This window comes from Protopterus annectens, chromosome 9.part0 (assembly GCF_019279795.1).
Source record: "Protopterus annectens isolate FY-2018-M chromosome 9.part0, PAN1.0, whole genome shotgun sequence".
Classification (NCBI taxonomy): domain Eukaryota; kingdom Metazoa; phylum Chordata; order Ceratodontiformes; family Protopteridae; genus Protopterus; species Protopterus annectens.
Window position 1 is genome coordinate 1,453,812,191 of NC_056743.1, and position 16,867 is coordinate 1,453,829,057.

The following is a 16,867-nucleotide window of genomic DNA, read 5'->3' on the forward strand; positions in this document are numbered from 1 at the left end:
AGTGATATTACAGACAACCACAACTGCTCAAGTAACATATGTATATAGAGGTAGTGCTAGAAGCAAGGGTTGCCAGTACACATGTTCCACATGACTACCATGATATAACACATGAATTGGCAGTTGTTCAACTGGTTAACATAATTGTTGGTATACCCTCCACCTGGTTCTAGGACACACCGAGCATGTTGTCTTTTACTCTGTTAATGATACCTTTGGCTAACATGCTTACCTTAAACATGTACCTTAATTCCCAGTGGGATGAGTTTCTTCAATCTGGCTCTGGCTGTACACCAAGGCTACCACAGGTCCCATAATTACTCTTAAGTGCTGTTGTCCTGCACATTCTGCAGACTCTCTACCTATGCCTATTGCCTGCAGCAGCCTCAGCTTGTAGCACATACATCTGTATGTAAAAAGTAGCTGCTACAAGCATTCTCTCTGTGCTGATGTAGTGCCTTTACCCAAGTAATTTTCACCCCAACATATGAGAAAGGGGATGGAATCTATATTGAGGCCTTATATCTTGTTGAGTAGTTGCATGGGATTGGCTGATTATACTACAAATCATGTGTGTAGGCTACATGTAGCATTTCTGAAGCACAGATTGGTTCAGAGGCAATCACCTGCTAATGAGAATCATCTTAAAAAAGGCAAACTTATTGCTAGGTGAACCATTGTGTATAAGAGTTAGTTTGTATGGTTAACACATTGGCATAGTACTTATATAGCAGTATCTTTCAACAGAGGAGTTTTGTACTCCATCAGGTATGTAACCATTTTATTTCCAACATGATGCATATGTTTGAATATACTTAGATAGAATGGGGATTGCATCAGTAACCCTGTCTTAGAACTGTACTGATGATATGGCATTGATCTCCAGCTGTGTTACACCTAGGATGTAGAGTACAGCGAGGGTACAATGCTGTGTGATAACTAGGTACACTGGTCTCCTGGATACTTCTTTTGATAGCAGTTATAATAGTACACTGCTATTTGGTTGGCACTGTTGTTTTTTACATATTATATGGAGGGTTCCTGCTATGCGGCACACTACAATGGACTCCTGTGTTGGGCGTGTGATCGTACATGAGTATCTGTCATGGCAAAAACAGGAATAGGTCACTATTACTACTATCTTAGTTGAATCCACCCCCTTTGTATGTTTGGCACACTGTTGAATATGAGATGTGTAATCAAGCAGTGAATATTGATAGCCTTCCTTTATTGCTGTATCTCTACATACTGTATTCCAGTGTATGCGATCCTGACATGTGTTCTCATTTATTTGTATTTTAGGAGATATCATGCATGCACGACACATAGCACCATTTACTGAGGCAGAAAACTACCTCGTCATTGAGGCTTTGTGCCAACACTACCAAGTCCTGCTGTCCAGAGGGAGAACAAATAGGCAAGAGCATGCAGACTTGTGGGATGAACTGGTGCATAACATCAATGCTGTTAGTCACCAGAATTATACATATGAACAGGCATGACACTGTGCCATGGACATGATACATGCAGCATGCAGATGTGCGACTGACATGGCCAGGGATCGTCAAGTCACTAGTGGTGGGTCTGCAGGAGAACAACCTCTCTTAGCCATAGAAGAATGCCTGGCAAACCTTGCAGCACAGGACAGCTCCCAGGCATCCATCACCCAATATGTTGTGGACATTGGTGCCACCAATTCTTCTCAAGAGGAGAGTCTAGGTATGCTAAGTTAGATCAGTACTGCAATGCTGATGCATTCAGCATGTCAAGGTGTATATAGTTTTACGTGGGTGTCAGGTGTTTTATTGGGGGGGGAGGTTAGCTGCAGTTTTAAGTTCACATAGAGATTGTGACCCCATAAATGTTAAAATAGAAGCTACTGTAACTGTGAGATATTTAGACATATTGCCTCTGTTATATTGTAAAATGCAGTGCTGTTGCCATTACCTCTCCCTCAATTTTTTTCAGGACGATCAGAAATTGGAAGAGGCCATGCTCCAGCTGCTGGTATGAATGATGAAAGGAGATACTGCCAGCCCAGCTAACTGGAATTTTGTAAATAATTATATGTCATTGGTGAACACTGAAATGATTTATACAAGATGTTTGCCTTACAAATGCATTAAAACTGTATGTCATGTGTATATCAAACTGCTTGTACAGACGTGTGTTGAAAAGGTGTTTTGCGAAGTGCTGTTTGAAATGTAACCACAATGGGCCCTACTGGAAGAGAACAGAAATGTACATGCACCGTTATAAATTATTTTTTAACAATGGAAACTGGTATATAGGAGGTTAACCTTAGCCTAGTAAATTTTAGAAAAACAACTGAAAATTACTTTATGGCTAGACCATAAAACATGGTATCTTTCAGTTTTCAGTGCAGCGAGAGACACAATGTATGTACTAGGAAACTTCTGTATTGTCTTTAGGGTGAATTAATTACTAGTCTTGAAAGTATGAAGGAATGCAATCTGAGGAGAAGCTCTTGTCTGTATATTTTTACAGGTAGATGCTAAATACTGTCAGGTTCATCAATGGTTGTTTGGCATGAGAACTAGAAGCAGATTGAGGCTCTTTGATTACTGGTTCAGTGGTGGGTCATCACATATTGTTGGCAGTGGTGGGATATCCACATCACTTATTGGCTGGCAGTAGTGGGAGCACCACATCACATACTGGGATTCAGTGGTGTGTATATTGAACTCCTGTAGCCTGAAAACAGTGGTCACTAAAGAAGGTGTTTGTACTCTCAAGCAGCCACACGGTGGAAATTCAGAGTTTCATATCACAATAGTTTTATTTATTTTTTGTTAACTTAGTTAAGTTAGTCAGAGACAGCAGACAAGGATGTCAGCAGAGGATTATGGCAAGTTGACAAGGAGCCATTTGGCTGAGATGTGCCAAGCCAAAGGACTGGTGTATGCCAACCTGACTAAAGCAGAAATTATTGCAGCCTTAACCACAGCTGCCTCACAGACCAGCAAACAGGATGACAACAAAACTGGCCTTGGGGATGTACAACTCTCAGAAAATGGACAGTTCAACTTTGCCTCAGAGGACTTAAAAATCCCTCTGGAGTTAAATAGACTTGAACTCGAGGCTACACTTTGAAAATAGAATCTGCAGAGAGACTACGGTGATTGGAGGTTGAATCAGAATCAGCAGAGAGACTGAGACATCTGGAAGCCAAAGAAAATGAGAGGCAGAGGCGACATGAAAAGGAAATGCTGACTCTAGACCAGGGTCATGGAGGTAATGGGGAAGGGACTAACTGAACCCCAGATGCAATAATGGTCAGGACATTTCTTCCACTATTTACAGATGGTGATAATTTTGATAGTTCTAGTCATATGCTTGAAAGGGTATGTAAACAGTATAATGTTGAAAAAGGACTCTGTGTACAGATCTTGACTCCCTTACTCCATGTAAAGCTGTAACTGCTGTTTCTAAATTGTGTGATACTGATTGCTTAAATTATAATACTGTGAAAATTGTTTATTAGAGTGTTTTATGTTAACACCTGAAGCTTATAGAAAAAGGTTTCGTGAGCATAGACGCAAGGCAGATGAAATTATGTGTGAATATATTTCTGAGTTAATCACTTATTTTCATAGTTGGGTGAGTGGGTGTCAGGTCACCACTTTTGAAGGGCTGGCAGACCTTTTGTTGTGGGAACAATCTCTTAGCACTTTGTCTGAGCACATGAGAATCTGGTTGGTACATAGAGAATGCAATACCACTGATGAGTTGGGGAAATAAGGAGACCTATACCTACTAAGCAGGGCATCACTGCACAGGAAAGGGATACCCAGTGCTGCACATGGGTCTAAGGGAACCCGTGGCGGACAGCATAAACTGCCCCAACAGAGTCTGCCAGTGACAGTGGAAGCCACTAATTCAGGCACATGGCCAGTATCAAAGGATAAACATTTTAAATATAACCAGTGGGTCCATATAACATATATGTGTCCATGGAGGCAAGGTGGGGAATAAAAGGAGGGGGAGCCAGTAAGTGGGAATAACAGAATGCCAGCAGTAAGTTGTCTGGAGACAAAAAGGGCACCAAACTACCACAAAGAGGTTACATTTTATTTTAGTAGATGGGAAACAGGCCACTGCTAAGAGAGACACAGCCTCTGACTTAACAATTGTGAAGCTTGCAATGGTTACAGAGGAGCACTACTTGCTTAGGCAGTCTACTCCAGTCAGAGCTTTAGGGGGGACCCCATTCCAAATACCTTTGGCTAAGGTTCACCTTCAGTGGGAGGGTGGAAAAGGAAGCAAGCAAGTAGGTGTGTTTGAGGATATCCCTGCAGATGTCCTGATGAGGAATGAATTTGATAATGCAGTACCTTGCATGCATGCAGTTGCATGCAGTCAGCCTTGGAGGCAAGCATGTGGGTCTGGTAGCTTGGGGTGACCCAGACAGACTGCACACTTGAAGCCAGGACTGGTGAGGTGGTTTCTTCAGGAAGGGAGCTACCCTGTAGCATTGAGACTGAAGGGGAGCCACAGCTGCTGGTGGGTACTGATGTTCCCTTGGACTCAGTGACTGCAAGGGCAGAGGTGAATAGTAGTACCTAGGCTGACAGTGAGGCACCACTGTCAGAGGATACCAGACTTGCCGTGGAAGGGGAGCTGGGAAGGGTTACAAATAGAAAGTTGAGACAGGCTCAGTTCTCAGACCCTACATTACATGGTTTGAGGGAAGTAGCCAGGGAGGCACCTGATTCTCAAGGAAATGGCTAATCTGTATACTGGGACAAAGGGTTACTGTATAGAGAGTGGACCCCTGAAGGAGGGCTAGAGGTTGAGAGGATACAACAGTCAGTAGTCCCCAGATCCTACTGTCTGGCATTTCTTGTCATAGCCCATGACATTCCCTTTGCAGGTCATATGGGCATGAAGCATAACAAGAGACATAGTATCCCAAATACTAAACTAGTCCAATATGCAGATGATTCTTCTATCATCTGCTCAGCTGACTCTCTTCCCAAACTCATGCATGTAACTCAAGTCACCTTTAACAGCACAGAGACATGGATGTTTAATAATCACCTTGCTCTGAATGCATCTAAAACTAAAATTATGATCTTTACCCTACCTAAGAATACCAAACTGGACAAATACTCCTTCTCCATACTAAGACAAAACATGACCTCTATTGAAGTAGTTCCCTACACTAAGCTCCTGGGTGTTCACATCGACGAACAATTAAAGTTTGACATTCACCTTCAAAACAACATCAAGAAAACCCACCAGAACTTGGAATGCTTTATCGTCATAATCGCTTCTTAACCCTTTCATCCAAGATTGCCTTCTCTAACACCTACCTGTTTCCCTCCATCACCTACAGTACCCCTATCCTTATCAATCTATAAGCCACACTTTAGGCTAAACTGGCAACCTGTTACAATAAAATCATCAAATTTGCCAACAGTTCCAAATCCTCCACCCACCATTGTGTTGCCTTACATTCCCTGAATTGGCTGGAACTTTCCAACTATCTCCTATATATTCAGCTTTCTAGTGCTAGCAAGCTTATCTTTAAGCCAGCACGATGCCCCTCTCTCTCATCTATCCTTACTCTACATCTCTCTTTGATCAATCCCTTAGGTTCAACAATCAGAATCTCCTGGAAGTTTATGAACCCTCATGTACTCCTGGGCAACTTCTACCGTCATTTCCCCTAGCGCATAAATGGAATTCACTTCCACCCCATAACGGACCACCTAGAACCTGTCCTCTTTCAAGACTCTACTTCACTCCCATCTCTCATCTACTTCGGAATTTTCCTGCTTCCATCCTTCCTAATCTCCTCCAACTCCCCCCTCTTCCCTCCCCCTTTCCCCTAACTCATAACTCTATTAATACAAGACCTCTTTCATCCTTCGCTTCCCTTTGACTATCTTTTCACACCATAAGTATTTCTAATCCACCCAAAATTGAATTCTCACCATCTCAGGTTATTCAGAACCTATTAACACTGTGAACTATATTGATACTGTGACACTTAACAATACACAAACTTGATTTTTGTAAATATTTTCTAGGACATTGTATAACTTCTGATGATCCTGCCTACACACTCACTTTGTATAAATTCTATATTACCTCACATTGGTTTTTATTGACTTTGCATTGACTTTTGTTTTGTTTGATATTGATTTTATTGATCTTGCTGTGTTTGTTATATCTGTACATGGAGCTTTTCTCCCTGGGCCTCCATTGAAAAATGTCTCATTTCGGCCCAATGGACTCTCCTGGTTAACAAACTGCAAATAAGTAAATAATAAATATTATGCAGAACCTTTATTGGCTTGAGTTTTCCAGGGGTGGAACAGGGTATTGCAGGACCTGCAAGTAGGGCCAAAAAGTAGGCAACGCAGGAGACAAGGTGAAAGTTCTTTTAATGCTTTGCCTATGATTGAGGGGCTGTTTCAGAGGATAGCTATGGATATTATTGGGCCTCTGAGTAACCCAAGTTCCCCAGGGAAAAAGTATATTCTAATGGTAGTAGATTATGCTACCAGATACCCAGAAGCAGTGGCTCTGTCCTATATTGGGGCAGAAAAGGTGACCAATGCTTTGGTAGAGATTTTCAGCAGGATATGTTTCCCAAAAGAAATACTTTCTGGCAGAGATTCCATTTTCATGCCAGACCTGCTAGCCTGTCTGTGGAAGCACTGTGGGGTGAAACACCTAAGACCACCCCTTACCAGCCCCAGACTAATGGTCTGGTGGAAAAGTTAAACTCGGCAGTAAAGACCATGCTACAGGCCTTTGCAGACCAGTTCAAGAGGGAGTGGGACAAATATTTTCCCAATCTGTTATTTGCTTATAGAAAGGTGCCCCAGGAATCCACAGGTTTTTCAACCTTTGTGTTGCTGTGTAGACATAGGGTGAGGGGGCCTCTAGATTTGATTCGCAATGAGTGGAAGGGTAAGTGTGAATCCCACAAGGAGTCTGTTGTGGCATATGTCCTAAACTTCAGGACAAGGCTCAGGGAACTCATGGACTTGGCCCAAGAGAATCTGGCAGAAGCTCAACAACAGAAAGGTCTGGTATGACAGAAATGCTTGAGCCAGGGACTATGCTGTGGGGCAGCAGGTTATGGTTCTCATTCCTGTCAGACACAACAAGCTGCAGACAGCTTAGAAGAGATCTTTAAATGTGAAAAGGAAGGTCAGTGATGTTTACATGTTAGAACTACTAGGCAGGAAGCAGGGGCACAAACTGTACCATATTAACATGATGAAATCTTACCATGATAGTGAGGCCCTGGTGCTAAGTATTTGCAGTTGGAGGCAGCAAGAGTCTGAGGAGGATCTATGGCTACAAGGAGCCCGCCAGCAAAATCCCAAGTTATTTTGGTGAAGCCTAGGGTTGCATGCATGTCATATGGCACTGCAACACTGTAATGGGGTCAGCAATGCAAAGACATCTGGGATCTCAAGACAGGGAATGGAGTAATGTATTCCTAGATAAGCTCATTCTCCTTAAGCACCATTTCTTAAGGGTCACTTGATAAATTAGCGTGAGTCTTTCAAGGGGGAAGAAGTGTGATGAACTGAGATACTGCCAGCCCAGCTAGCTGGTATTTTGTAAATAATTGTATGTCACTGGTGAATATCAAACGGATTTATACAAGATGCTTGGATTACACATGTATTAGAACTGTATGTCATGTGTATATCAAACTGCATGTACAAACATGTGTTGAAACGGTGTTTGTAAAATACTATTTGAAATGTAACCACAGTAGGCTCTACAGGAAGAGAACAGAAATGCACATGCATAATTATAACTGTTTAAATGTGTATATTTTAACAGTGGAAACTGGGATACAGGAGGTTAACCTCAGTCTAGTAAATTTTAGAAAAACAACTGAAATTAAATCACTTAATGGCTAATTCATAAATATCTTTCAGTTTTCAGTGCAGCAAGAGACACAATGTCTGTATCAGGAAACTTTCTCTATTGTCTTTAGGGTGAATTAATTACTAGTCTTAAAAGCATGAAGGAATGTAATTATTTTATGACTTCCAGCATCTGCCAGAGATCTGAGGAGAACCCCTTGTCTGTATATTTTCACAGGGAGAAGCTAAATACTGCCATTTCTTTCAATGGTTGTTTGGCCTGGGAACTAGCAGTAAGATGACAAGAAATGATGTAATTCTGCAAGCTATCCCAGAAGTAATATTTTAGATATTAATTTGCAAAGTCTCTTAGTGAGACAGAGCATTCTGCATTCTGTTTTGGACCTGACAACAACTAGAAGATCCATTCACCACATCTGCTTTGCTCTATTAGTAAGTTCTTAGGTTACAGAAATTCTCTTCAATGCAGTCAGGAATATAGCAAAGCTTAGTTTAGATGTTTTTATTTATTTATTTGAGAATGTCCTGCAATGTTGTTTTAAATATTTCCTGTGGTTTTGATTAAATATATTTAAACCTTTCATTGTGGCTGATCTGTGTAGAGGCATTTAAGTCTTGAGAGTACATGTGTATTTATTTGGTGACACTGTGTGAGCCACAACTAATAGCCTTGCTCTTGGTAAAACTACTATTTGTGTTAATATTAATATTACACAGTAAGATTGCACACCCTTTATTAAGAGCCTTAAAGTAGCTGATAAGGAGTGACTGGTGGCAGTAATAACTACATTATAGTCTGAGCAGAAGGGGGTATGGCTAGTAAACCTGTCCCAGTCTTTCCCAGGTGTGTGTGTGTGTGTGTGTGTGTGTGTGTGTGTATGTGTGTGTGTGTGTGTGTGTGTGTGTGTGTGCATGTGTGTGCGTGTGTGTGTGTGTGTGTGTGTGTGTGTGTGTGTGTGTGTGTAATTAAAATCTCAAAGAGCGTGTGTGTCAGCTACTTGGGCAGGGAGATGAAGTATTGGTTGGGCAGAGAGGATGCTGGGAATCCTAGCTTGGTCACTCAGCTGAGATCTCAACTTTATAACTGTGTCAGAGGGGAGTCTTATTGGGGATATGGAGAAAGGTAGAGGAACCAGCCCCAGACTGATTGTGGTCTCTGTGTGCTCTTAAGAGAAATTACACTTGATGCAGAGATCTGCATCTAGAAATACTGTGTGTATAGTTGTCATCCTCCCAGTGAACATCTCCCACTGGTGCCAATTGTGAGGACTGAGGCTTCTTGATTACTGGTCCAGTGGTGGGTCATCACAGTAAACACAAAACTGTTTTTTCAGAGATGTAGATATAGTTCAACATATTCACTAAAGTGTCATCCCAGGCCTGCTGGCTGGATTGATGTACTTTCTGCATGATTGCCAAACGGACATGTATTTTGTGAATGTCCCCAGTTTAGAGTCATACCTCTGCCTTGTAGCTGTGACCATAGTGATTAATTTGACAGGGTTGTCAGGACATTACAGATTGCAATAACTGTCAATTGTGCAGATTTGTGCAGAATGACAGCACTGTACATAATTTATGTTTGGTCCATGAGATTCTTGTTTAATGAAGAATTATTTCCAAATAATTACAGATTGGAGTTAGAAAATAATGTTCTCATGTCCTACTATGTGAGGTCGGGGTTATACAGTTCTGTAATAGTGAAAGCTGTCTATACAGCTTATCATATATTGCACTATAGTACTGCTAGTGCAGGTATTAATATGTTGTTCTCTCCTTTTGATCACAGGTGACCAGGGAGGTTGGTCTTTGTCCCCTTCACAACCTGATGCCAGTGTCTCTCCAGACTCTGATGATGATGGTGGGCAAACTGAGACACAACTGGGGGGTTGCAGAGGCTGAATCAGACACAAAGGTTGACATCCCTTCTACACCCTCATTATCACCATACATGGTGAGTATGCGTATGCAGCGGTGCCTCACTGTCAGCCTGGGTACTACTACCCACCTCTGCCCTTGCAGTCACTCTGTTCAAGGGAACATCAGTACCCATAAGCAGCTGTGGCTCATCTTCAGTCTCACTGCTACAGGGTAGCTTCCTCCCTGAAGTATTCCCCTCAACAGTTCTGGCTGCAAGTGTGCAGTCTGTCTGGGTCTCCCCCAGGTTACCAGACTCACATGCTTGTCTGCAAGCCTGACTGCGTTTAACTGCATGAGCACATGGTACTGCATTATCAGAATCATCCCATATCAGGACATCTGCAGGAATATCTTCAAACACACTTACTTGCTGGCTTCCTTTTCTACCCTCCTAGTCAAGGTGAACCCTAGCCAAATGTATTTGGAATGAGGTCCCTCCTAAAGCTCTCACTGGAGTAGACTGCCCAGGCAAGTAGTGCTCCTCTGTAACCATTGCAGGCTTCACAATGTTTATTTCAGAGGCTGTGTCTCTCTTAGCAATGGCCTTTTTGCCATTCACTATGATAGGATATAACCTCTGGTGTTAGTTTGGTACCCTTGTTGTCTAAAGACAACCTACTGTTGGCATTTTTGTCGTTCCCACTTACTGGGTCCCTCACCTTTTGTTCTCTACATTGCCTCCATGGACATCTAAATGCTGCATGGCCCCACTGTTTGCATTCAAAACATTTAACCCTAGGTCCTGGACATGTACCTGGTCTAGTGGCTTCCCCTGCTACTGTCGGATTCTGTTGGGGCAGTCTGGGCTGCCCACCATGGGTTCCTTTAGACCCATGAGCAGCACTGTGTGTCCCTTTCCTGTACAGTGATGCCCTGCTTGCTAGGTATAGGTCTCCCTTCTTCATCAATTCATCTAAAGTAGCACACAGTCTATCAGCTGACCACATCCTCATGTCCTCAGGCAAAGTGCTAAGAGCATGTTCCCTCACCAAAAGGCCTGCCAGCCTTTCAGAAATGGTGACCCGAGATCCACTCACCCACCTATGAAAATAAGTGCTCAGTTCAGCAAGATATTCACACACACTTTCACCTGCCTTGTGTCTATGCTCACAAAAACATTTCCTATAAGCTTCAGGTGTTATCTTAAAAAATTCTAGCAAACAATTCTTTACAGCAGTATAATCAATAAAATCATGATCAGATAGTTTAGACAGCACAGTTACAGCTTTACCATGGAGTAAGGAGGTCAGGAACCATACCCAGAGCCTTTAGTCAACATCATACTGTTTATATACCCTCTCAAGCATATGAATGAAACTATCAAAACTATCCCCCTCTATAAACTGTGGAAGACATTATGTCATCTGTGGTCCAGTTACTCCCTTCCCCATTACCTCTGTGACTCTGGCAAAGAGTTAACATTTCCTTTTCATATTGCCTCTGCCTCTCCTTCTCCTTCTCCTCAGCTTCCTTTACCAAATGCCTGGCCTCCAACTCAAGTCTCTTTAGCTTCAAATGGATTTTTAAGCCCTGTGTAGAAAGGTTGATCTGTTTATTTTCTGAGTGTTGTACATCTCCATGGCCAGTCTGATCATCATCCTGGTTGCTATTTTCTGCTGTAGCTGTGACCAAAGCTGCAATCATGTCTGCCTTAGTCAGGTTTCCATGCACTAGTCCTTTAGCCTGGCACATCTCAGCCAACTGGCTCCTTGTCAGCTTGCCATACTCCTCTGCTGACATGCTTGCCTGCTCTCCCTGACTAACTAAGCTAACAAAACAAATAAAACAATTGTGATCTGAACTCTGAATATCACTGCATGGCTGATTTATTGTACAAAAACACCTTCAGTGATCACTGTACACGAACTATAGGAATTCATTATCCACACCACTACAATCCAATTAATATGTGATGTGGCTAACTCACCACTATCAAAGAATTAATTTTTGATGTGGATATCCCACCACTGCCACACAATTAATATGTGACACCCATGCACTGGCCCAGTAATCAAGGAGCCTCAATCCTCACCACTAGCACCAGTGAGGGCGTCCATATTGGGAGGATAACAAGTAGAGACACAGTAAAGTACAACTTCCCTTAAGAGCACACAGAGATCATGGTCAGTCTGAGGCTGTTGTTTCCCTTTCTCTCTGGATCACCAATAAGACTCTCCACTGGCACTATATAGTTCAGATCTCAGCAGAGTAGTTAAGCCAAAACCTCCAATACCCTCTCTATCCAACCAGTAGTTTGTGTCCCTGTCCAAGTAGCTGGCGCACACACACACACACACACACACACACACACACACACACACACACACACACACACACACACACACACACACACACACACACACTTTAAGATATGAGTTATATACAAACACACAGACACTCCTAGGGAAGGCTGGCACCAGTGCTCCAGCTATGCCCCCCTTCTGCCCAGACTATTAGGTAGAAATCACTGTCACAAACTACTCTTGTCACCTACTAATAAGGCCCTTCCCAAAGGGTGACCAATTTCACTGTGTAATGTTATTATTATCCAATTAGTAAGTGTGACAAAGCTATTGGAGTAGCTTTGTGTAGTATCACCAAATACATGAAAGTACTCTATAGCTTAAATTATCTCTACACAAAACAGCCACAGTTGAAAGGTTTAAAAATATTTAATAATAAATACTAAAAACACAATGAAACCCTTATTAACTCAACACAATGACATTACATAGTTCAGAATCACAAGAACATGCTTTAAAACAATATTGTAGGATAGTCTGACATAAATATAGAAAACACCTAGACTAATCTGGCTAAATTCCTATCTAACTCTAAGAAAAATCACTATTGTCAATACTACTTACATACAGAGCAAGCAAGTGCTGGTGAGTTGATGTTCTTACTAGATCCAAGACAAGATACAAAATGCTCACTCTTTCTCTTTGAGAAAGTCTTAAATTGATAATACACAGTACTGCTGACTCATCTCAGATTACATCATTTTTGACACTCCTATTTAAGTTTCCCAGGCTCACAGAACTTAAAATTTTAACATTCTTTTTGTCATCCGCACCTGCAGGAAGCCACAGCAATATAAGACATGTCAAACCTAGTAATTATCTCTTGTCTTAAAACAATAGAAAGAATTTCCAGTCTAGACATCCTGTATCCAAGCATGAGATCAAACCGTCATAAAATGCTTCACTTATCAACTTTCTACCAGCAGGGAGCAGTGTGGTTACAATCTTGAAGCTCAGTACATAACACAGTTTTCTTACATTTGTAAAAACAAGCCTGTGGATCATATTAATATTTACAATGACATAGAATTATTTACAAAATTCTATCTAGCTAGGCTGGAGCCTTCACAACATCCACGGTAATTCTTTTCATGGCTTTACATTTCAGATTAGTGACACTTCAGGGTCTGTACTGTCTGAGGTCTGTAGATGGCCCACCTTTGTGCAGAGAGATGACTGCTGTTGTTCTACGTTCATGAGGCATGAAGCCTGTTTGGTGGCTACAGTGAAATAGTAATTTCAGAGGCCGTGAAAGGTCATGATTTTTATGTTATTTAGAAGGCGGTGGTGGTGCTGCAGTAGCATTGTCGCCTCACAGTAAGACGCTGTCCGGTTCGACTCTCAGTTAGAGTGTCTTCTGCGTGGAGATATGCATGAATGGGCATACCTTCGTTGAAGGTTGTGTGTCAGGGCTGGCAACTCGGTACGTAAAAATCAACTGCCAATCATTAGCGGACCGGAGTTGCGCTGTGGCGACCCCTAACCAGGAAAAGCCGAAAGTCACAATAACAACAACAACAAGGCATAATGGGATATTATCTGAGCCTATTGATGCAGTGTACTTGTTCCTAGAGAGAGCACTAAGGACCTGTCTCCTCATGAAAGTAAGCTTATATGTGATGGTATTTCCTGAGGGAAGGTTAAGGGGAAGAGGGGGGTAAAGTTGGGTCTCAAGTTATCAGCCAGGATGTTTGTTCTTTCTTCTGCCTCATTATAGGTGATTCCATTTACAATGTGATGTGCACACAACTGAGTCTTGCCTTTGATGTTGTGGACATACCTAAAGTATGCTTTATGGTTGTCCTTTGCCTGGGAGCCCAAACTTACCTAAAATTTGGCTTTAATAGACTTTATGTGTCCTCTGTTTTGTTCACTTTGATGAGAGTGCTTTTATCCTGCTGTGTGCTGCACCTCCTATGTTTTGCCATGAGTTTCTTCCTTCTGTTATACAGCCTATTGATCCTGTGATTTCACAGTGTGGTTTGATTGTTAGTTAGTTCTGTACTTCTCCCTGGTATGGCTACCACTATGCAGCTATTAACATGCTCATACAGGGTTTCTGTCAACACTGCCGCATTGGCCACAGTGTTCTTAATGTTTATGGGGGCTTGAGATTTGGCCAATTTACCACCAAATAACTGGAGGTTAGCCTTACAGTAGCTCCTGAATATTCCATTTCTATCTGGGGGTCCATGTCCCATTTTTACTTCAAAGGAGACCAATTTGTGTTCGGACCTTACCAGGGAAGACATTACAGTATGGGGATGTGCATCACTCACCCATATTGTTGAGGACCATATCCAGTATGGCTGCACCCCTGTTTGGTGTATTGGCTAGCTTGTCCTGGGAGTTTGTGTTTATAAAAACCAGGAATTGGGTCTATATTAGAAGACCGAAAGTTTAAAATCATAAACGCTCTAAACAGCGAAAATGCCGGACCTCAAAATCATTATTGTGAGGGGTTGTGCTCCCCACACCCCCACTAAATATATATTACAACTCCAAGATTGCACTACAGTGAGGAAAGGGCAAATATTCTGATCGCCACTGTACTGCGATCTCAAAAAAGCACTTTGAGGTCCAACATTTTCACTCTTTAGAGCGTTTGTGATTTTAAACTTTTGGACTTCTAATATAGACCCCCAGGAATCTCAGTGCCAGTATTTTTGTTGTCATATAGGATTTCCAGGTAAGAGTGGGATAATGGAAGTCACCCATGAATATGGTATTGGGTTGGATCATTAATGTTTCTAATAAGTTTACATACATGGTGTGGGTGTCCTGGGTCATAGAGGGCCTATAGCTTGCAAAGAAGTAGTATTGGATTTTTCCTATTGTGAATTGAACCCAGATCAGCTCAAGTGCATTATCCTGTTTGACCTGCCTTGAATTATCTTTAGTTCTAATGTACATAAAGACATCACCTATAGCCTCTGCCTATGAATTAGCTGATCTAAATGTATGGAAGGCATAATAACCTTGCACTGTTGATGTACTCTTTGTGTCTTTAAGTCGTGTCAGTGACTGCCCAGACATCTTTGATAGCTCAAATAAGTAACTCTAAGTATAGTCTAGGGAGGCATGTCACAGGTCACGTACTCCCACAAGGATTATGACTGAGTCATATAATAGGAAGCTACTAGGCAAATTGCTGTAGGGCCCTTATAGGTCTAGCCAAGTTCTACTCTTATTTTCAAGATCAGCAACAATTTCCATAGTCCAGGAGTAACACAGGTGGACCCCCCCAGTGTGGATTTACAGTTACACATCCAATTGTCCACATTGCATTTTTCGAGGGTCAATGAGATGCTCTGTTTGACATGAAGTGGGAGTCCATTCCAAAGTGTGATAATCTCTTGGAGACAAATCTGACCCTCCAGCATGCTCTAATACTGTCACATACCAAGTTAAGGTCTTTAGACTGAGTAACTTGTGTACCATTTGATTTGTGGATATGCAACATCCCCAATAAAGCATGGTCAAAGATTGCCTTATATGCAAGACATAGATCACCAATGAGTAGTCTCTATGAAACAGAATAAAGTGACAATGATCTCAAACAATCCACATTCGACAGATGCTGAAGATCTTGAATAATCCTTGAGAGAAGCCTTTGTAGTCTCTCCAATTGCTGCAGGTGCTTGGAAAGGTGCATAACAAAAGGGGCATTTTATTCTATTATTGGCCTGATGAGGGCAGAGTACAGAGAGGTTATAACTTCTTTCATTTTCTTGATGTAATGGCCTTACTTATGAGATGACCAATATAGAATGCCCTGCTTACCACTGTGGAGACATGCTGATAAAATGTAAGGTTACTGTCAACCTGTATGCCCCAATGCTGATCTGAGGTAAGGTTAAGGTCAACCTGTGTGCCCAGGTCTCACACCAGTGAGTGCATACTTAATGCTTTGATACTGATGTGGTAATTAAAAGGAACATCACCTGTACTGAGAGGGGTTTTTTGGAATTAAGGTTAAGGCCATGACTTTGGCATCAATCATTTGTGTGTGTAAGACTATCTTGTAGGATGTTGACATCATTTGGGAATTCTATGACCACTCACAGTTTGCAATCATCATCAAACTTTGTCAGCCACAGACCTTTAGTTTTAGTTTGTACTTTGGAGAACTATGTTCCAAACAGTAGATGTGCCAGGACTGATCCATGTGGAACACCACTGGTTACAGTTGTGCTGTTGGAGGTGGATCCCCCTATTTTGACTATATGTGTTCTATCAGTGAGTCAGTTAGCAACCCATCTAATGATGTAAGGTTTGATACCTAGCTGGATGAGTTTGTCAATGATGCCTGAGTGGGCAATAGTGTCAAACACCTTGGCTAAGTCTAGGTAGGCTGTATGCTCATATTTCCCCTCATCCAGGGCCTTAGTAACTGTCTTGAAGAAGTCCACAATATTTCACAGGCATTATCTCCCTTTGACAAATCCAAACTGAGTAGGGACAAGTGTTTGGAGCTTACCTATATCTTTGTCGATAAGGTCCATGAAGATTCACTCCATGGCTTAGCAGATAAGGCTAGTCAGGCTAGTAGGTCTAGAGTTGCCAGGGTCAATGGAAGCATCACCTTTGTACAGGTGAATAATGGTGACTGTTTTTCATTCATCTGGGATGAAGGCTGTGCTTAGACTATGGTTGAAAAGAGTACCAAAGCTGTTGCTAATTCTTTTTGGAGCCCATGTAGGACACAGCCTGGGATGTTATCAAGTCCAATAGATGCTGTGTTTTTGGGCTTAAAGAGGG